This window comes from Ictidomys tridecemlineatus, chromosome X, assembly GCF_052094955.1.
Source record: "Ictidomys tridecemlineatus isolate mIctTri1 chromosome X, mIctTri1.hap1, whole genome shotgun sequence".
Classification (NCBI taxonomy): domain Eukaryota; kingdom Metazoa; phylum Chordata; class Mammalia; order Rodentia; family Sciuridae; genus Ictidomys; species Ictidomys tridecemlineatus.
Genome location: NC_135493.1, coordinates 62,479,476 through 62,502,614, shown reverse-complemented (window position 1 = coordinate 62,502,614; position 23,139 = coordinate 62,479,476). Strand labels below are relative to the sequence as shown.

The 23,139-nt window shown below is 34.8% G+C and overlaps 1 long non-coding RNA gene across 1 annotated transcript; it reads right to left on the bottom strand.

Annotated features, from left to right (window-relative positions):
• Window positions 1–11,343: 11,343 nt before the first annotated feature.
• Window positions 11,344–22,661, bottom strand: LOC120889041 (uncharacterized). The gene is made up of 2 exons (XR_005732793.2): window positions 16,769–22,661; window positions 11,344–15,406 (listed from the first exon to the last, which is right to left on the bottom strand). It is a non-coding gene; the product is annotated as an uncharacterized LOC120889041 (long non-coding RNA).
• Between the last annotated feature and the right edge of the window lie 478 nt (window positions 22,662–23,139).

Sequence of the window (23,139 nt, the reverse complement as noted above, 5' to 3'; positions counted from 1 at the left end):
AGTTTTTTTTGACAAGTGGCTCCTGAATTGTGACCAGCCAGACTGCGGCAATAAACTCTAAACCTTTAATGCAGATTACCTCTAGAGGTGTACATGGAAGAAAATGGGGTGGGGTAAGTTCGTCTTTTTATGGAAATAATTCAGTTTTATTATTATTATTTTTTTTAGTAAGCATGGATTTTTTATAAGTAAAAAATTATAGGATTTACCGGTGCAGTTTTGCACACCTATAATCCCAGCTGCTCAGGAGGCTGAGGAAGTAGGATCACAATTCCAAAGCCAGCCTCAGCTTCAGCAACTTAGTAAACCCCTAAGCAACTTAGCAAGACCCTGTCTCTAAATAAAATATAAAAATGGTCTGGGGATGTGTCTCCATGGTTAAGGACCCTAGGTTCAATCCTTGGTACCAAAAAAAAGCAGGGGGAGGGATTGTAAAAAATTAAAGGCACGAACTCAACATTGATCTGAGTACTAGAAGACACGGATAAGAGCTTAGGAGCTTATATTTAAGAAAGTTAGGGGGGCTGGGGATGTGGCTCAAGCGGTAATGCACTTGCCTGGCATGAGCCGGGCACTGGGTTTGATCCTCAGCACCACATAAAAATAAAATAAAGATGTTTTGTCCACCAAAAACTAAAAAATAAATATTAAAAAAATTCTCTCTCTCTCTCTCTCTCTCTCTCTCTCTCTCTCTCTCTCTCTCTAAAAAAGAAAATTAGGGGTGAGTAAAGTTGATTTTGAAAGTCATACAATTCTAATGGTAGAGAATAAATCTTCCTTGAAAATTTTATCTCATTTCAGTATACTTCATTTACATTATGGGGGATTGCTTTGATTAAAAGTACTTAGTCAAAAGGTAGGAAAGGGAGGTGAAGGGACATGGGGTTAGGAAAGTTGGTGAAATGAGATGGACATCATTACCCTGGGTGCTGCAGGCTGCACGGCGGGGGCCGCGTGAGCCATAGCTCCGCTCCTGCCCGCTGCTGTTTTCACCTGCTGCCTTCCTGCTGGGCGCTTCCGCGGGTCGCTGTCAGTGCACGCCGGCTTGCGATCCTGCAACCCGGCTGAGCACAAAAACACAAGCCAGTCAAACTGAAACAAAGTTTTATTTTGTGAGAGGCCGTGTGTGTCCCCCTAACAAGCCGTTCCGCACACACGTGTGTCTCTACTGGACATGGGGGGCTCCACTTCCCCCGGAACCCCCTCCTACCATCTTTCCCAACCAATGGGAACTCTCCGGGAGTCTTGTAACTTGAGTTCCCAAATGGGCCTAGGTGAACAGTAGGAGTCCAATTTCCATATGAATGTAATACTTTTGCAGTGGCTCCTAGCACCTGGGTACATCTATGACTGTACATATGGTACAACTCTACATAGTACACTACCAGAAATGAAAAACTGTGCTCCATTTGTGTATAATGAACTGAAATGCATTCTGCTGTCATGTATAACACTAATTACTTAAAGAAAAACTCTGCTTTTTAATTTAATTCTTCAAAAAACTAAAGATGAATTTCCCTTCTCTTCCTCACGGAAGCTATTTTTCTAATTTGGCTGATGAGGAATAGCTAGCCTTCCAAAGCATTGTGTCCTGAGCCAATTGCTACTTCAAAGTGTTTTCCCATTTCACTGGTGCCTAAAAATGAAAAATTTTGCTTCTCAACCAGAGCTGAATGTACTTCCCCAATCCCCATATTTAAAGCAGGCTTTAAAAAAATGATTCTGAAAATTTTACATGATACCAGAATGTATTCTAGCATAATATATATATATATATATATATATATATATATATATATATATATATATATATATAGAGAGAGAGAGAGAGAGAGAGAGAGAGAGAGAGAGAGAGTGTAATTCCAGGCAAGATCCCATTCTTGTGGCTGTACATGATATCATGTCCCCCTGGTTGTGCATTCAAATAAAAATCTAGGAAAGTTATGTCTGATTAATTCCACTCTCACTCCTATTCCCCTCCCCATCTCCCTTCCCTTTGTTTCCCTCTGTCCAATCCAATTGAAGGTTTTATTTGCTCAAAAAAGGTTTGGGATTTCTATTCTTTAATTTTATTTAATACCATGTCCATTTCTTCTTCTCTCTTTTCCTAATTTATTGAGTTTTTCAGTTTTTTAAAAAATTTTCCTATGGTGAGGAGGAAGGTGAGTGCAGTCAAATAAACATGATTTTAATCATTACTCTTTCTTCCACACCAATCATTGGGTGTTCTAGTGAACTGTAAAGGAAATGTTTATGAAGCAGAAAATCAGTCTTTTTTTTTCATTAACAATTATGTTAAACAAATTCCTCTGTCGCCATAACACCAATGGTCACATAGAAGTAACTCTGGCACACAATCTTGTGCAACATTACTAGATATTTTTCCAGCTATGTTAATTGTCACAGACTAATTCAGTAAAAATTTATAAGGTTTCCAGTGGAAAGAGTATACATCATGAACTCTCCAAGCATCAAGCCAGCTCTAAAATCAATGTTTGGTTCTGATTTTCTAAGACACACAGTTTCACAAAACTGTCAGAATTTTTTTTGTTTAACTTTTCTTATTTTCAGATAATTGTAGATTCTCATATTATAGAGATATCCCATGTACCCTTAAACACTTTCCCCTGATGGTAACATCTTGCTAACAAAGTGCAAAATCACAACCAGGCCATTGACATTAATACAGTCACAACACAGAAAATAACTTTCATCACTGCAGGATCCCTGATATTACTCTTTAAAAGACATATTCACTTGTCTCCTTCTCCCTCCCTTTTTATGAATTAAATTATTTATTTATTCTAATTTCTTATACATGGTAGCAGAATTCCATTCTTTTCATATTACACATACAGAGCACAATTTTTCAAGTCACTGAGTGTACACAAAGTATTTTCACACCATTTGTGTCTTCATGCATGTACTTAGGGTAATGATGTCTAACTCCACCATCATTTTTATCCCCTTCCCCCTTCCTTTCCCCTCTCTCCTCTTTGCCCTATCTAAAGTTCCTCCATTCCTCCCATGCCCCCCCATCTCCATTATGAGTCCTGCTCCCTCCCTTTCAAAACCCTGAAAACCATGATATAATTCAGTTCACATCTCTATAATTTTGTCATTTCAATGATGTAACTTTCTGGAATTAGCTTTTATCAATCAGCATGTTTGTCTGGAAATTCATTCAGACTGTATGTATTATTTCATTCCTTTTTATTACTAAGTAGTATTCTGTAGTATGGATGTCCCACACTTTATTTATTCATTCACTGAAGGACATGGGAATTATTTCCAATTTGGAGTATTATGAATAAGTCTGTTATAAACATTTGCTTATATATTTTTGTGTGAATGTGAGTTTTCTCCTCTGGGAGGAAAACTGATGGGTCACATGGTAGTTGCATGTTTAGTTTTTTAAGAAACTGCCAAAAATCTCTATGAGTACCTGTGCCATTTTATATTTATATTAACAATGTAGAAATGTAAGTTTTTCTGCATAATACCTTTTCATTACAGCTGCACTCATAGGCATATATAGTGATATATCATTGTGATTTGTTCTTTTTTATTGGTGTATTTTAATCATATATAATAGTGGAATTAATTATGCCATATTCTTACCTGTATACATTTTGATCAATCTCGTTCCCATGTAACTTCCTTTTCTCTCCCAACTCCTCTTCCTATGATCTGATTGCTCTACTGATCTCACTTCTATTAATATTTTTATTTCATATCATTTATTATATATTTTATATTATTTATTATTATTCAATTTTTATTATTTAATTAGTGATTATAATTATATATAAAGATTCATTGTGGTATAATCATACATGGACATAGCCTAATTTTGTAGATTTCATTTCCCAGAACTTCACCATTCACTCCCTTCCTTCCTCCCTTCTTCTTCTTCTCTTCAACTCCTGTATTAGTCTCTCTTCTATTTTTAAAAATATTTTCATTTTTTAGCTGTAGTTGGACACAATACCTTTACCTTTATTTATTTATATGTGGTGATGAGGATTGATCCCAGGGCCTCGCTCATGCAAGGCAAGCACTTTACCACTAAGCCACAACCCCAGCCCCTCTCTTCTATTTTTGTGAGATTCTTTTTTTCCATATTTTTCTCTCCTCTCTCTAGTTTCCAAATATGAGAGAAAACATTTGACCCTTGACTTTCTGAGCCTTGACTTTCTTAGCATGATGTTCTCTATTTCCATTCAAATTTCAATCTTCTTGATGGTTGAGAAAACTTCATTCTGTATGTATACCACATTTTCTATATCCATTTTTCTTGTGTTCGAAATCTAGCTCAATAACTTGGTTATTGTGTGTTATGCTTCTTTAAACATTGATGTGGTTGCATACCTATGGTGTGATGATTTTATTTTTTGGATAAATACCAAGGAGTGGGAAAGCTAAGTCATATGGTGGTTCCATTCATAGTCCTATGAGGAATGTCCATACTGCTTTCCAATCTGGTTCCGACACCCAATGACCCCAGATAAGAGGAATTTTTATTGCTTTTCACTCACCTCTCCACACTGCCTCTGGATCCATTGAGATTAAGCTCCTTCTTTATTCAAAAGGTTTCTCCAAGCCAATTTTGTTATTTTAGTTATTCTACTGCGCTGTCCTTCCCCTTTGCCTGCCTTCCCTGTCTGATTCAGCAGCCATGGCTGCTGACATTTCCAGCCAAACTCATACCATTTCTCTAACATATTATTTCCTATATTATATTTGAAGTTTCTGTGTCTCTGTGGTTTCTTTTACTGTCAAGAATTGCATTTCATGGGGCTGGGGATGTGGCTCAAGCGGTAGCGCGCTCGCCTGGCATGTGTGCGGCCCAGGTTCCATCCTCAGCACCACATACAAACAAAGATGTTGTGTCCACCAAAAACTAAAAAAAAAAAAAATAGATATTAAGAATTCTCTCTCCCTCGTTCTCTCTCCCTCTCTAAGAAAATTGCATTTCAGTGAATTCCTCTAGTAATTCCCTCTCACAGAGCAGAGGACAAACTGTTTTTTATGTCTGGTGCTAAGGAACTGCTGGGATGTACACTCTTCTGCTAATTCACCATCTTCTGAATCCTTACATTGATTTATTTTTGAATTTTGCAGCAGCCTCACATTCCTCCAATAAACCCCATGTGGATATTCCATGTGATTATTTTTTATATGTTGTGAATTGTTTTGCTAATATTTTGTTGAAAATACTGAAATATTCATGAGAAATTTGATATGTATTTGTTTTGTCATGCCTTTGGTTGGGTATCAAAGTAATTGAGAAGTGGTTTTAATTATATTCTTAATTCACTGAATAATTATCGGACTGGTCAAATTATCTCTTTAATTTTGTGTAAGTTATTGTAATTTCTTTTCTTAAGAACTTGGACGATTTCATCAAAGTTGTCAAGTTTATATGCATCAATCTGTAGTATTTTCCTACTTATCCCTCAGATGTCTGCAAAATCTGTATTTAAATGTCCTCTTTAATGTCTGATACTGTTAGTTTATGTCTTCTTTATTTTCTATATGGCCATCATGCTAAAAATATGTCACTTTCATTGATCTTTTTACAAGACATTTTATTGATTTTTCTGTATTCTTTCTCTGTTAAATTTTCATTGCTTTCTACTCGTTTATTATTTCTTTCTGCTTAGTTTGAATTTATTATGTTCTCGTTTTTCAGCTTATTGGGATGGGAGGTTTGATTACTGATTAAGACTTTTCCTCTTTTCTAATACATTATTTATTTATGAATACCTTTTCTAGCCATGTTCCACAAATTTCAATGTTTTATTTTCATTTTCATTCAGTTCAATGAATTTTTAGTTATGCTTGAGCAACTGAAAATTTCTGGCCCATGAGTTGTTTATTTTTAAAATTAATTTTACCTGGTACATTAATATTGAACATAGTCATTGATTATAATATTTTGATTTATTTACATACTGTGTAAGGTTAAAGATATCTTCTCAATCGTTTATCATTTCTTTGTTTTGTTTCTGTGGTGCTGAAGATTGAAGCTAGGCCTTATGTATGCATGGCAAGTACTCTACCTAATGAGCTATATCGCTACCCCTTATCATTTTTTTTTAAAGAGAGAGAGAGAGATAGAGAGAGAGAATTTTTTAACATTTATTTTTATTTTTTTAGTTTTCGGTGGACACAACATCTTTATTTTATTTTTATGTGGTGCTGAGGATCGAACCCAGCGCCCCACGCATGCCAGGCGAGTGTGCTACCACTTGAGCCACATCCCCAGCCCCCTTTATCATTTTTTATGTGGAAAATATTTAATCCTTTCTTCTTGCTTTTAAAAATGTATAGTGTATTATTGTGATCAATAGGCACCCTACTGTACTATGTTGTTTATAAGTGTCTGGAGATTTTCTTATTATTGTTTTCTTATTGATTTCTAGTTTGATTTCATTGTGGTCAGAGAACACATTTTGTATGATTTCATTTCTTTTAAATGTTTCAATGTTTGTTTCATAGAACAAGATGTGATCTATTTTGGTGTAAATTCTATAAATACTTGAAAAATGTGTTTTCTGCAGTTTGGGGATGGAGTCCTGAATAATTGTAGATCAGACCTGTTGGTTGTTGACACCATTCAGTTCTATAACTTTGCTAATTTTAGTGTTACTTGTTATATTGAATATTGAAGAAATGTATTGAAGTTCCCTTGATTTTATTAGTTTTTATTTACATATTTTATATTTACACTGTTCAAATCATAAATATTTAGGATTTCTCAGTCTTCTGGTGGATTGGAATGCCTAATTTATTGTGGTATAATGTCTTCTTTCTTTATTCTCAAGTCTAATTTATCTTAATACAGTCACTCCTGCTTTCTTGATTACATAATATATCTTTTTCTGTCTTTTCCCACCATTTTACTTTCAACCAAGCTACACCATTATATTTGAAATGATTTCCAGGTAGACAACATATATGATTGGGTAATGCTTTTTAAAACATCATGCCACTCTATGTTTTATAATTGGTATATTTAAATCATTTTCCCCTAATGTTATTAGGGGAAAATGATTTAAATATCTAATGTTATTTAAGTGAGGACTTAAAACTGTCATTTATTTCTTTTTGTTTACTGTTTCTCTATTTTATTTTTGTTATGTTACTTGGGCTAAGTGCTTATTTTTTTTTAGAATTCCATCTCAATTTATCCATAATGTTTTTGAATGTACGCCCTTTTAAGGCTTTTAGTGGTTGCTCTAGGTATTTATTACATGTCCATAAGTTATGATCATCTAGTAATATCATTTAGCCATTCTTATGATGTATAGAAAATTTAACCTCTTCTACATTCCTTTATTCTCTTAATTTATAATTTTTTCAGCATTCCATAACCTGAATTTAGAATCATTTCTAACAGTGTTATAAATTTTGCTTCAACCATAGAAACTCAAGAGGTAATGGAATATCTAATATATTTACCCATATTTTTGTTTACTGTGTCCTTTCTTCGTTCCTAATGTTTCAAGGTTTCTTATGAAAGGTTTTACTTTCTGTTTAGAGACCTTTCTTTTGTGATTCTTTTAGTGTAAAGTGGTGGCAACAAATCATTCTAGTTTTCCTTCATCTGAGAGTAACATTTTTGGGTGGGGGCGGCTAGGGTATGAATCATTGTGGCTTTACCACCGAAGAACATCCCCATTGCTTTTTATTTTTTGTCTTGATATACAATCTCACAAGATTGCTAAAGCTGGCCTTGAATTTGGAATCCTCCTGCCTCAGTTTCCTGAGTTTACAAGTATGTACTACCATGCCCAGTCCATCTGAGGATGTCTTCAAGACCCTCTTTATTCCTAAAAATCCTCTCTGTAGATAAGACTCCTTATTGACAATTCTTTCGTTTCAGTACTTGAAAAATGTGACACATTTTCTGCATGCATGGTTTTTAACAATCTATCCTGTCATTAATTGTTTTCTACATATAGGTAAATTATAATTTTCCTCTAGATGCTTTCTATGTTTTTCTTTGTCTAAAGACAAAGAAACTAAAGTTTTCAGAAGTCTAGTTATAGATGTGTCTTGGACTAAATTTCTTTGAGTCTATTCAGTGGAGTTCACTCAACTTCTTGAATTTGTAAGTTTATATCGCTTGCCAAATTTGGAGTTTTTATACATATTTGAATTCTTTTTCCACCCTACTCTCTCTTTTCCTTCCCAGACTCCAACAACAACGTTAGATAGTACATCATAGTCTCACAATCCCTGAGGCTCTGTTCATTTATTTTCTTTTTCAGGTTACTTTCTTTCTGTTATTGAAATTAAGTGATTTCCATTTTTTATGTCCTCCCATTCACTAATTATTTTTTGTTTGTTTTCTCCATTCTGCTACAGAGCTCATACACCGAGGTTTTTTAAATTTATATTTTGGTTATTATATTTTTCAATTATTTCAAAAATTTCAAAAATTTCCATTTGGTTCTTTATGTCATATTTTATTTACTGTAACTTTTTTCCTCCTGTTATAATCATGCTCATAATTGCTTAATGAAACAATTTATTTTAATAATGGCCATTTAAAAATATTTACAGATAATTCTAAAATTACAGTCACATTTTTGTTAGCATTTATTATCTTTTTCATGTTTGTGAATTTTCTGGTTCTTGGTATGATGAGTGATTTGTTATTGAAAACAGTACTTTTGATTACTGTGTTGAGAGTTTGTATCTTATTTAAATCTTCTATTTTAGTAAGCTTTCTGACACTATTCCATCAGGGAAAGGAAAATTTCTCCCTCATTAGTTCCAGGTGGAGGTAGAAATCTAAGTTACCTCCTCAGCCTCTCTTGTCATCCAAGGGAAGGAAATCTTTATTACTGCTGGGTGAGAGTAAGAATTATAGCCTTCCACCTAGGCCTACACACATATTTCCCATGTTGATTGGAGAAGGAATGTCTTATTACTGTTCTTCATGGGGCCTTCAATGACAACAAAAGGGAGTTGGGTTGCCTCATAATTGCTTGTAATGACAAAAAAATCGACACTCCACCATGTGTCCTCTGATACAACTCCAGGGTGAAGAGTGAGAGGTGCCTGTGCTGCAAGATGTGGACACAAATCCAGCCTCTCTATAACCCCATATGGTCTACACAGACACTGGAGGGGGATATTCACTTCTGCTCAGCAGGAATGAAAGGCATGTCTCTCCATTCCACCTGCCCTGAAAACATCCTGGTGGGGAATTTGTGCCTCATTTCATCACAGAAGGAGAAGAAGTCTGGAGTTTCCACTTGGCTTTTGAGGGCAGGGGTGATGATGGATCTGCAGTTTATTTTGTTGATATTTGTCAGTAGTATAGTAGTTATCATTTAAAATTTTTCTATCTTATTAAGCTCACCTTTAATAAGAGTAGGCTTTTGTGAGGATTTTCCTTCTCTGCAACCTTGTACATTTGTTGATGGTTAGTTTTTCTAGCACTCAGTCTGGAGTAGATGAGTTTAAAAATTCCAGGAATCTCAGAACTGTGTTGTTTTTCAGGTCCCAAAGTCCCTTACCAATCGGTCTTCTCTCAATCTTTCAGAGATATTTTGTTTTTTATTACATATAATATTCAGTTTTTTTTATTTGTTCTTACCAGGAGGAATAGGGTAGATTACATGTGTTTAATCTTCCTGGAAATGAATAACTTTCATGAAAGTACTCCTCACATTTATTTGGAAAAGTCCCTGGTGCCTTTTTTTTTTAATGGACATGTCATTATGCTTTCCTAAAAAGTGTGAAGGGAAATGCACATTCCCTTTTCATATTTCTATTTATTGACATTAATTCCAGTAAGTCTTTCACTACTCTATGTTAACATAGATTTCAATCCTCTATCAACACTCCTACCTGAAACTTATATTTTCAATAGAACATAGGGAAAGTATTCTTTTTTGTTTGTTTTTTACTCTTTTCTCTTAGTTTGCTTTGGAGGGCTGATTATATAAATCAAATGGCTTGGAGAGAGGGGATTAGGGTTTTGTCTTTTAAGTATTCTTCCATTTAAAGATTGGAACATTGTATTGGAAACTAGATTTGAGACACTACTAACTGGCTACCTTATGAGTATCAATAAGCACAATGTCAGTTATTATATCATAATCTGAGTTCAGCATATAAGGGTACACATAGTAGAAGATGAATAAATCTGGTCAAAATTCCTTTGAACTAAAATTTGAAGGAGGAAAAAACTCAACTTGAAATCAAATAGTAGGCAATATTGCTAGTGAACTGAAAGGAATTATAATGGAAAGACTATAGGATTTGGAAATAAGAGATGTTTTTAAATTCTATATTATATGAGTAATGAGTCATATAACTTGAGAACTTTCAAGAGATTTCTATGTATATAAATTATAGGTTATATTTATAAAATTTATAAATCATAGACTTAATACAGAACTATAGTCTATTTAAATAGAACTAATTAAAATAATAAATAATGCTTGTACTACATTTACACTCACCATTAGTTCTGAAAATCAACTACAGTATCATTCTAAATTCCTATCCTGTTTGAGCCTCTTTAAAATTTGAAAGAAAAGTGGTCATCTGATTTTGTTTGAATATATCTGGTAATGGAAATCTCTGAAGAGGTGTCTCTTACATGCTTTCACAGCTCTAATGTTTATATGGAAATGAAAATAAAAAGGCTGAATACAGTCATGTGGTGAAATATGTAGATGATAAACAAAGGAAAGGTCTAAATGAAGTTACAATAATATTCTAGAGAATAGTCAACTAACCAAAGGCATTTGGTGTTGCTTCCCTAACTGTAAACAATAAAGAAAAGATGTAATCCTGAGAAGAATGTCATCTCTCAGGAGGACTTCAAACACGAAGTGTCATTTTGATAAGAAAAGTGCTCATAAAAAATCCTTTACTTGCTCTGCTGAACATTTTTTCTTTCAGAAGAGATTAAAACAAGAAAACTGTCACTCTAAATTTTGATCAACATGAAAAAATTCCCAGTGACACAAAAGTGACAGAAACCCGGAGAAGTAAGTAACATATCATGTTGAAGTTTGTGATAGTAAAATGAAGAGAATTCTAGGGTGATGGTTATTACCTATCAGAAACTTATTGCATTGACTTAGAAAAATTCACAAATCAGACTGTTATTTTCAAAAGATTATAAAAGGATAATTGTGGATCCATGCAATACAATAAATACCATAGAGGAGAGCCATCTAAAACCATGCAAAATAAAAGGGATTTGATGAGTCATCTAAAATTATCTAAAATAAAAATGAATCTGATTGCTGAGATTGAGCTTGTTCACAAGTTTAAATATAAACATTTTAAGACAGCAGGCTCACAAACTAAAGAAAACAATCAAGGTTTAATTTTTTGAGTGGTACAAATCTGTACAGATACTGTCTAGACAGGAGAGAATGCACCACAATTTATAAAAATGCTAATGACAAACAGGGGTGTTATTTTATTTTGGTTTCTTTTTCAGTGCAAATTAAAGGAAAAATAGGAGAGGAACAGACACATTGTTCAGGAAGATTATATGATTTTAAGAAATTATGGTGAGAAAATATAATTGCTTAGCACATATTTTGCTTATATTTTTCTAACTAAGAGAATAAACTGCATATTAGAAAGTTGAAGTTAATTATAGTTATGGAGACATGAAAATATAAATAAAAGAACAAGTAAAGGTAATTTCCATATTATATTATTTGTGCAAAGATTATGATTTAATAAATTCCCTAGGTGTGGTTGCTGATACATGATATTCAGCAAATAATCATAATCAAAATAATTTTAAACTTTTTTAAAAATTAATGCACTATATTTATACATAATAGTGGGGATCATTTTGACACAATCATAAGTGTATATAACATAGTTTGCTCCATTTCAATACTGAGTATTTCCTTATCCCATCCCTTCCTTCTTCTCCCAATCCCCTCATTTACTTTATTAGTATACCTTTTATCTATTTATTTTTTATTGGTACATTACAGTTACATATGAAATTGAAATGAACTGTGATATATTCATACATGGTCAGCATAATTTGATCAACTTCATTCTTCAGCTCTTCCCCTTTCTTTCCCTCTCCTCCTTCCCATGCCGTTAGTTCCCCATTTCTATTTTACTGATCTTCCCTACCATTTTTGCAAGATCCCCTTTTATAATTCATTTTCTTTCTCCAGCTTTCTCATGTGAGGGAAAGCACTCATCCCTTAACTTTTTTGAGTTTGTCTTATTTCATTTAATATCAATGTTCTCCACTTCCATCCATTTACCAACAAATAATATAATTTCATTATACCTGAGTAGAAATTCACTGTGTACATATACCAAGTTTGAACAAGTCACCTAGACTTGTTCCATAACTGGGCTATTGTACATTGTTCTGCTATAAACACCAGTCTGCATATATGAAAATTCTATGCAGATTTTAGTTCTTTGGGTAAATACCAAGGTGTGGAATAGTTCGTTCATAGGGTGGTTCAATTAACAATAATTGATGGCAAGGATATGGGGGAAAAGGTATACTTATACATTGTTGGTAGGACTTCAAATTAGTACAACCACTTTGGAAAGCAATATGGAGATTCACCAAAAGCATGTTAAACTTTTTAAGGTGCCATATTATTAGAGAATCCCCAATCCTGAAAGATATCTTGTGCCTTTTCCATTCCCACGCCAGTTATTCTCAAACTTGAGCATATACCAACATCAGCTAAAGAATCATCTTGTTAAACCACAGGATACTGGGGCCTAGTCCTAGAGTTTCTGATTCTGTAGTTTGAGGCAAGCAACGAATCTGCATTGTTAACATTTGCATAAGGTCTTGATATTGCTGATCCAAGGGTCATACTTTTTTAACCAACAGCCTAAGTAAATCTCTGGTACCTAGGGGGCACTGAGAAAATGTAGGCTGGTAATGAGAGCAGCTTTATTAAGGTAACCTAAATGACTTATATGTCGCCATGGAAAACAATGAACATACTTCAAGGGTGCAAAACCAGGGACTCACTGATCAGTGACTGGCCATTGCTAAGGCAGGGAATTCTTATACTAGTCCATAAGTGTGTTATGGTCTATGGACTGAGGACCATGGTGTATTATTGTTCCCACTGTACCATAATAAAAATGAAAAATTATATTGCAATAATCATGTTCTCTCTATATATTAAAATCTAGCTAAATTTTTATGGAGCTTCAACAAGTTGATCCTAAAGTCCATATAGAAAAATAACCATACAAGAATGGCTATGAAAACATTGAAAAAAGAACATCTTAGGTCAGGGAAGTACTAGCCATATCAAATATTTAAACATTCTATCAGAAAGCCTCCAAAAGGAAAACAGTATAGCACTGTAGCACTGAATTGGTAAATAATTGAGACAGAATAGAAAGTCAAGAAATTAAAAACAATTAATAATAAAAGTGTAGGGTGTCATAAAGGTAGTATTTCTCAAATTATTTTGGCATAGTTAATGTTTTTATAACTAATAATAGGAAAACTAGTCACGTGAAAAAGGATAAAGATATATATTATAAATACCACACACATAAATAAAATTCAAATGGATAGCTATATTAGAAATATAAAACAATACAAATACTAGAAAAAAACATGTTACTCTATAACTTGGGTACTAATAAATGCTTTCTGTCTACATGACTAAAAATCCTGATATAACAAAAGAAAATGTGATTTTTGAGTTAATAAAACATTAACTTGCATGGGAAAACATAAAGTAAAAGACAAACAAAAATTTGGGGAAAATATGTGTAATATGCATCACAGATAAAGGGTTAACAGCCCTAATATAAAAATTTGAGAAATAGTGCCCAAAATCTTATGAACACATACATAACATATTCAATTTTGCTAAGAATAAATACAAACAAAACCTAACATTTTTCATTCCTTAACTTAGCAAAATTACCAAAGTTTCTCAATACACTGTATTTTTAGGTCTACTGAAAACCGTATGCTCTCCTCCATTGCTTGGAAGAATGCAAAATGGCACAGTGCTTACAGTTGGGATTTTAGCAATACTTAACAAAATTATACATGTACTTATTATCCTTCAATGGAGAAATCCTGCTTTCAGAAATTTGCCCTCATGATATATCAAACAGTATAAAAATGTATACATGTGAGGTTATTGATTGCAACATTATTTATGGTTGTAAAATATTGGAAACAATAAAGCATAGGTGTTTGTTTTATTGATGAACTAACGTACATATACAGAATGATGTACTATGAAGCTGTAAAAAGGAAGATGGAGAATACCTATGAGCTCATGGATTTCCAAAATATACTAAGTAAAAAAGCAAAGTATAAGAAAATAGAGCATGATAACCGTGTGTAAGCAATAATTGAAATAATAAAATATACAAACATAGGTTTATCTTTCCATAAAGAAACACAGAAAGGATGAACCAGAAAACAATGGCATTATTTTCCTACAAGGGGTATGGAAAAATGAGATACAGACAATACTGAAGGGAGTGATAGTTCTCTTGAGTGTATTTTTCTATATACTTTGACTTTTGAAAACATGTCATTGCTTTACATATTCACAAAATAAATCAGTAAGAATAGGAAAAGTGGACTAACATTGAAATATTAATAAACTTAAATGAATTTTAAACAAAAAATGTAACCAGGCTAAAGAGTAACAACAACAACAAAAACCCTTAGCTCTAAGTCATCTAGCAATTTTACCTAAGAGAACTATACATCACTTAAGAGTTCTTGGTACATTACAAAAGTGGAAGAGATTTGGTATACTGTTTGGGGAAGAGCAGTACCATATATGCAATTTATATAGGCATAAATATTTTAAAAAGTGTGTCCTTGCAAGGGATATTGGGCAGTCAAAAGAATAGAAAACATGATTTCTTATCCACCATCCATTTGTTCTTATCCTAGTTATAATAATCAATTTCTATCAGAAGTATTCAAGCTCTTCCCACTTTCAGTTCAAATATTTCTTATGCCATTGTCTCTACCTCTGAGTGCTAAAAGTTAAACCTTAGAGGAAGTATGGTTTGAATCAGGTATTGCCATCATATAGAACCCGACAATGGGCCAGCAAAGACATCAGAGAAGGTAAAAAAAATGTTCAATGGAGATCCAACATGGCAGCAGGCGCTAAAAGATCAATTCTGTGACCTCTTCAGCTGTGCGGGCAAAGGGAGTCTTAAACCAACTGAATGTTGTTTGCTCAGGATCACTTGGCAATGCTGGGGTGAAGTGGTCCTGGGGTGAGCAGTCTGCGCCCCTCAGAACCCACACCAAGCCCGGAGCGGGTAAATTCAGGCTCTCCATACGCAGTTTCTGGCTGATTGTCAGCTTCTCGCCGCCAAACCGCCATGACTCAGCGCCTCAGCGCTACGGATGCTCCTGCGGAATAGAGAAACAACTCTTCGGTTCCTACGTGAAACTTTTAAGGTGATAGCAAAGAAGCCTTCATAGGCAGCTGGCCCAGGATTGAGAGGGGACCTGGGAGAGTTGGACCAGACCCACCCTTCACATCGCACAACCGAAAAGGGAATGAACGGCCACCCTTCACAACAGACACCACCATGGCAGAGAACTGACATCACCAGAATTCGGTGGAGAGGATAGCTTCATTGAAACCGGCGACTGCAGGTGTGTGACCCACAGGTCCCTCCTCTGCACACAGCAGGAAAATCTCAAGGGCCCCCCCTAGCTCTCCTGTGAGCGCTATTGTCAGACCGAGGGAGTCAGGAGCGGCACCTGACCCCTGGCTACCACTCCCACCAGCGCTGACAACCGAGGTCTCTTGCGCCAGCTCCGGAGGCATGGCTACCGGAGGGCAGGCAGAATAAGCTGATGGTTCCTAGCCCCGTGCTCCACAACCTTAGGGTCTGGGGGAATGGCAAACAGAGAGAGTGTGTCCAGTCGTTCAAGAAAATAGGGATCCCGAGAGCGGCAGAGCCGGCGTGTAGCTAGTTTTGTGGTGAACGTCACCAGTGAGCAGGGCCTGGCTGGAGGAAAAGCAGGGAAGTGACTGGAGACCAGGAAAGGCCCTGGGAGCCTAGGTTTGGAGAGCTGTCCAGTGGGGGAGGAGGAGCCGCCTCACAGTGATTGGTTCCTGCATATTGAGAAGAGAAGCTTGGCCCAGTGGGCACAGCTCCACCTACTGGAAGAGAAGTTAATCGAACTTTAAGACTGCATTTTTAAATTTTCTTTTTATTTTAATTTTTAAAATTGTATTTATTTTTAATTTTAATTTAATTTTTTGTCCTTTCATTTCTTTCAATTTCCTTATTCCCCTTTTCTTGAATTCTACCTGTTTACTCTCATTCTCTTTAGCAACTTCTTCCCTCCCCTTTTAATAACTTTCCTCTCAAGCATTATGATGCTGTTTATGTGTAATTTACTAAATGTGTATAGATAAATGTTCCCAGGCATGATATAGTGCTACCAATTCCCTGGCTACCTCCAAATACTCTGGACCATTCTCCTGTTAATATCCCTCCATCAGTAAAGCAATCTTCCAAGGTTGCCAAGATATAACAAACTCTGTACCATCATATCACTCAACCTAAACATAAGTCCCAAGACCAAACCACAGATCGCTATATGCCATCAGAATCCGTAAGCATTTTATGAAACGAATGAATCTGCTTTAAAGTGCAATAAAATTCATCATCTCTAGTCACAGTCTCCCATCACAAAGGAGGGACTCTGGAGATACACAAAAACAAAATAAATTTATAAGAATAAACAGTAACTCACCAGTCAAACAGACCCTGAAGTAACATGAGCAGCATGAAAAAACAAGGAAGAAAAGGATTACAAACAATGCAGGACAGCCTAAATCTACAGGAGAACCTAGAGGCATCAGAAAAATGGTCAAATAAAGAACTCAAGGAATACCTTATACAGATGGAATGGAATCTTTTTTTTTTTTTAAAGAGAGAGTGAGAGAGAGGGGGACAGAGAGAGAGAGAGAGAGAATTTTAACATTTATTTATTTTTTCTTAGTTCTTGGTGGATACAACATCTTTGTTTGTATGTGGTGCTGAGGATCGAACCCTCCGCACACACACTAGGCAAGCGCGCTACCGCTTGAGCCACATCCCCAGCCAGGAATGGAATCTTAAAGAGGATATAAGACAGCAGATCCAAACAATGAAAGAACACATTTAAAATGAATTACAGAAACAAATAAGCAACTTTACCAGGAGATAGAGATTATAAAAAAATTAAACAATAATCCTAGAAATGCAGGAAACTATAAACCAAATTAAAAACTCAAATGAGAGAATCACTAGCAGAGTGGGGCAAGTAGAAGTCAGAACATCGGACAATGAAGACAAAATATATCACCTGGAAAAGAGTCTAGCCAACTCAGAAAGGGTGGTAAGAAATCATGAGAAAAACATCCAAGAGATATGGGATAACATAAAAAACCAAACTTAGGAGTCCTCAGGATAGAGGAAGGTATAGAGGTCCAAACCAAGGTAATGAGCAATCTGTTGAATGAGATAATTTTAGAAAACTTTCCAGATATAAATAAGTAAACAGATGGTCAAATTCTAGATGTACATAGGACACCGAGCATAAAAAATCACAGTAGACCAATGCCAAGACACATTGTTATGAAGATATCCAATATATAGAATAAAGAGAAAATATTAAAACCTACAAGAGAATGGAGGCAGATTACATTCAGAGGTAAATCAATAAGGTTAATGGCTGATTTTTCATCACAGACGCTGAAAGCAAGAAGGTCCTGGAACAACGTATTTCAAACACTGAAAAACCTTTAAAGAAGAATTAATACCAATACTTCTCAAGTTATTTCAGGAAATATAAAAAGAGGGAACTCTTCCAAATTCATTCTATGAGGCCAACATTACCCTGATTCCAAAACCAGACAAAGATACTTCAAAGAAAGAAAACTACAGACCAATATCTCTAATGAACCTAGATGCAAAAATTCTCAATAAAATTCTGGCGAATCGGGTACAAAAACATATCAAAAAAATTGTGCACCATGATCAAGTAGGATTCATCCCTGGGATGCAAGGATGGTTCAATATATGGAAATCAATAAATGTTATTCACTACATCAATAGACTTAACCATAAGAACCACATGATCATCTCGATAGATGCAGAAAAAGCATTCAACAAAGTACATCCTTTTATGTTCAAAACACTAGAAAAACTAGGGATAACAGGAACTTACCTCAACATTGTAAAAGCTATCTATGCTAAGCCTCAGGCTAGCATCATTCTGAATGGAGAAAAGTTGAAGGCATTCCCTCTAAAATCTGGAACAAGACAGGGATGCCCTCTATCACCACTTCTATTCAATATAGTTCTCGAAACACTGGCCAGAGCAATTAGACAGACGAAAGAAATTAAAGGCATAAAAATAGGAAAAGAAGAACTTAAATTATCACTATTTGCAGATGACATGATTCGATACCTAGAAGACCAAAAGGGTCTACAAAAAAACTACTAGAGCTAATAAATGAATTCAGCAAAGTGGCAGGATATAAAATCAACATCCATAAATCAAAGGCATTAATGTACATCAGAGGCAAATCTTCTGAAATGGAAATGAGGACAACCACCCCATTCACAATATCCTAAAAAAAAATAAAATACTTGGGATCAACCTAACAAATGAGGTGAAAGGTTTATACAATGAAAACTACAGAACCCTAAAGAGAGAAATAGAAGATCTTAGAAGATGGAAAAATATACCCTGTTCATGGATAGGCAGAACTTACATCATCAAAATGGCGATATTACCCAAAGTTCTCTATAGGTTTAATGCACTGCCAATCAAAATCCCAAAGGCATTTCTTGTAGAAATAGACAAAGCAATCATGAAATTCATATGGAAAAATAAAAGACCCAGAATAGCAAAAGCAATTCTAAGCAGGAAGAGTGAATCAGGCGGCATAGCGATACCAGACTTCAAACTATACTACAGAGCAATAGTAACAAAAACAGCATGGTACTGGTACCAAAACAGGCGGGTGGACCAATGGTACAGAATAGAGGACACAGAGGCCAATCCACAAAATTACAACTATTTTATTTTTGACAAAGGGGCTAAAAGCATGCAATGCAGGAAGGATAGCATCTGCAACAAATGGTGCTGGGAAAACTGGAAATTCATATGCAACAAAATGAATCTGAATCCATTTCTCTCGCCATGCACAAAAGTTAACTCAAAATGGATCAAGGAGCTTGATATCAAAACAGACACTCTGCGTCTCATAGAAGAAAATGTTGGCTCCTATCTACATACTGTGGGGTCAGGCTCCAAATCCTTAATAGGATACCCATAGCACAAGAGTTAATAACAAGAATCAACAAATGGGACTTACTCAAACTAAAAAATTTTTTCTCAGCAAGAGAAACAATAAGAGAGGTAAATAGGGAGCCTACATCCTGGGAACAAATTTTTACTCCTCACACTTCAGATAGAGCCCTAATATCGGGAGTATACAAAGAACTCAAAAAATTAAACAATAAGGAACAAATAACCCAAGGACCTAAACAGACACTTCTCAGAGGACATACAATCAATCAACAAGTACCTGAAAAAATGCTCACCATCTCTAGCAGTCAGAGAAATGCAAATTAATACCACCCTAAGATACCATCTCACTCCAGTAAGAATGGCAGCCATTATGAAGTCAAACAACAACAAGTGCTGGCAAGGATGAGGGGAAAAGGGTACACTTGTACATTGCTGGTGGGACTGCAAATTGGTGTGGCCAATTTGGAAAGCAGTATGGAGATTCCTTGGAAAGCTGGAAATGGAAGCACCATTTGACCCAGCTATTCCCCTTCTTGGACTATTCCCCAAAGACCTTAAAAAAGCGTATTATAGGGATACAGCTACATCCATGTTCATAGCAGCACAATTCACAATAGCTAGACTGTGGAACCAACCTAGATGCCCTTCAATAGATGAATGGATTAAAAAAGTGGCATTTATACACAATAGAGTATTACTCAGCATTAAAAAATGACAAAATCGTGGCATTTGCAGATTATGCTAAGTGAAGCTAGCCGATCCTTAAAAAACAAATGCCAAATGTCTCCTTTGATATAAGGAGGGCAACTAAGAACAGAGGAGGGAGGAAGAGCATGAGAAGAAGATTACCATTAAACAGGTAAGAGAGGTGGGAGGGAAAGGGAGAGAGAAGGGAAACTGCATGGAAATGGAAGGAGACCCTCATTGTTATACAAAATTACATATAAGAGGATGTGAGGGGAAAGGGAAAAAACAAGGGTGAGAAGTGAATTACAGTAGATGGGGTAGAGAGAGAAGATGGGAGGGGAGGGGAGGGGAGGGGGGATAGGAAGGGGATAGGAAAGGCAGCAAAATACAACAGACACTAGTATGGCAGTATGTATAATTGTGGATGTGTAACTGATGTGATTCTGCAATATGTATACGGGGTAAAAATGGGAATTCATAACCCACTTGAATCAAATGTATGAAATATGATATGTCAAGAGATTTGTAATGTTTTGAACAACTAATAATAATAAAAAAGAAAAAGAAAAAATGTTCACTAATATTGATTCTAGCTAGTGAATGTCTCTTGCATATTTAAGTAAGTTTTGAGTTAGGTATGAGTGATTGAAACCAGATTTTCCAATGGATTCCCTGTAAGATATGATTTAAGACATTATTCTGTTGAATGCCTCTTATGTTAACTACTCTTAAAATTTTAATATCAAAAAGGTATCTTAATAGATGCTTCTTGTCATATAATTATCACTTAACTTGCTGATTGCCTTTCCTATCAGGAAGTTAAGTTTAATGTTCAAAATAAATAATCTGTTAGCCATACATACTGTTCTCATAGTTTTATTTTTGTGTATCAATATTAACCACCTGGGCTGGGGCTGTAGCTCAATGTCAGAACACTTGCCTAGCATATGTGAGGCACTGGGTTCAATCCTTAGCACCATGTGAAAATAAATAAAATAAAGGCATACTGTCCATCTACAACTACAAAAAAATTGTAAAAAATTAACCATCTTTTTGTACATGTCAGTTGCTCTGTTCTTTTAGAAAAAGAATAAAAATCATTAATAGTGGCAGGCACAGAAAGACAATACATATTTTGTTGAGTAAAAAGTACACCTATTAACGAACAATATGTTTTTGTCAGAAACCAAATAATCAAATGTAAAACATGGTGGCTTACTTAAAAATACTTCATAAAAATTGAAATTACCTATGTTCAGAAAATACACCAAATGTATCTTAGATTATTTAAATAGGAGAGAAAGGCAAGGACTGTGGCTTAACATATGCATAATCAGGGAAGTCCTGTAGAGGGCTGAGGGAAGGAGATACCTGGAGTTCGAGGATGCTTTATGCTTGGGTAGAGCAAGTTCTAGGTTACAGAAGAGACCAATAATACAAGGAAATGAAATTTTCCTTTTAAAAGAAAACCCTAGTATTTTCAGACAATCTGTTTCTTCAAGAGGACACTGGGGAAGTCACAGGGGAAACAAATTGTGATCTGTGTCTTATATACCTCTCATCCTCTGAATCAACCTAATCAAATTAAATCATGTTTAGCCTGCTAGGCCCAAATTATTTCAGGGACCCACTGAGCAAAAAGTACATTCTCTATTCTAGTAGCTAATGCTTAAAGGACAACTGCAGAATAAAGTATTTTAGAAGAAATAAGTTTCTAAAAGTATTGTGATATGCAAATGGTAACCACATAGTTTACTATGGGATTGGGAAACTGGAAACATGGAAAAACAAAAGTAGAGAAGAGTTGAAAAGAAGTGACTAATGGGAAAGCAAATTTTAGACATCCTAAAGCTGGTCTAGGATGTGTACTACTTAAGAAGTTGAAAAAAAAAAGAAAGATACGTAGAGATTCTGATCACCATGCTCCAAATGCATTTCTGAAACACATATGAGATCAAATTTATATGTGTGTATGAAAAGATGTCATAATTTAACATGGTCTATAATGTGTGATGGTTTTGCTAAAATGTCTATTATTATCAATGGAATTTTTCCAAACATAGAGACTAAGATTTTAATTTTATATTCACTGTAGAAAAGGTTGTTCACCTTAAGTCAGTAATTCCCAAGTTTTCAATTCTGTGACTATTTAAATGTAATTGACACAGGAGCATCAAAATAGGTGGGAATCGTAATTTAGAACCTAGCACATCAAGTTTCTATTGTGTGTATACCTGATATATAATTTAACATGACCTACAAACATGTGACTTCTCTTTTGGCTAAATGTCTCCTATTTTATTTGATTCCAAGTTTAAAAGAATTATTATTATTTAAAAGAATTATTTTTGTTATATAATTATATATTATAACATTAATTTTTATAGGCATGCCACATCTGGGACAATGGGACAAAACAGGTTAACTTACTTGGAGACAAATGCATTCTCCTGATAAGTCCTAAAAATTATGTTTATGTTTCCATCCTCATTTTCTTCAATTCCTTTGTTTTTTTAAGAACATTAGGTAAATGATTGTAAAGTACGAAAAATATTACAGTTCAGGAAATATTAAAGTTTATGGCCAATAAGCAATATACTGATAGTTGTTATATCTGGCTCCTGATGGATGTATGCAAGTTTCAATTAATTCTGCAATTATCTGTGTTTAATAAAAGCAGACAGAAAATTTTATATCCGTAAATGATCAAGCAAGCTCAAGTATAAAATGTTAGAAAGTTGCAGCCTTTTTATTTAGTACCAAGAGAATGCCAGTAATTTAACATGATATCTTGATAAATGTTGCTCACAGAGTTTTAACAAGAACAAAAAATATATAAATTTTATGTCTTCTTTGGCATGTTATATATTCAAAATGATAGCCATTTCTTTAGCAGCACTGTGAGGGAAAAACATTGTAAAAATACACTACTGGATTTGGTTTATGTGATGAAAAGTGTGATACAATGAATCAAAACTTCAATGCCAAAAAGAACTGTGCTTTAAAGAAAATATTTGTAAGATAAATAATGGCATAAAATTTATAATAGTCAAAAAGAGAAAATAGATTTATCTGAACACTGGGGTCCTTTTTTTCAATTGTAGCTTTTAAGTTTGTAACTACATGTGAATCAA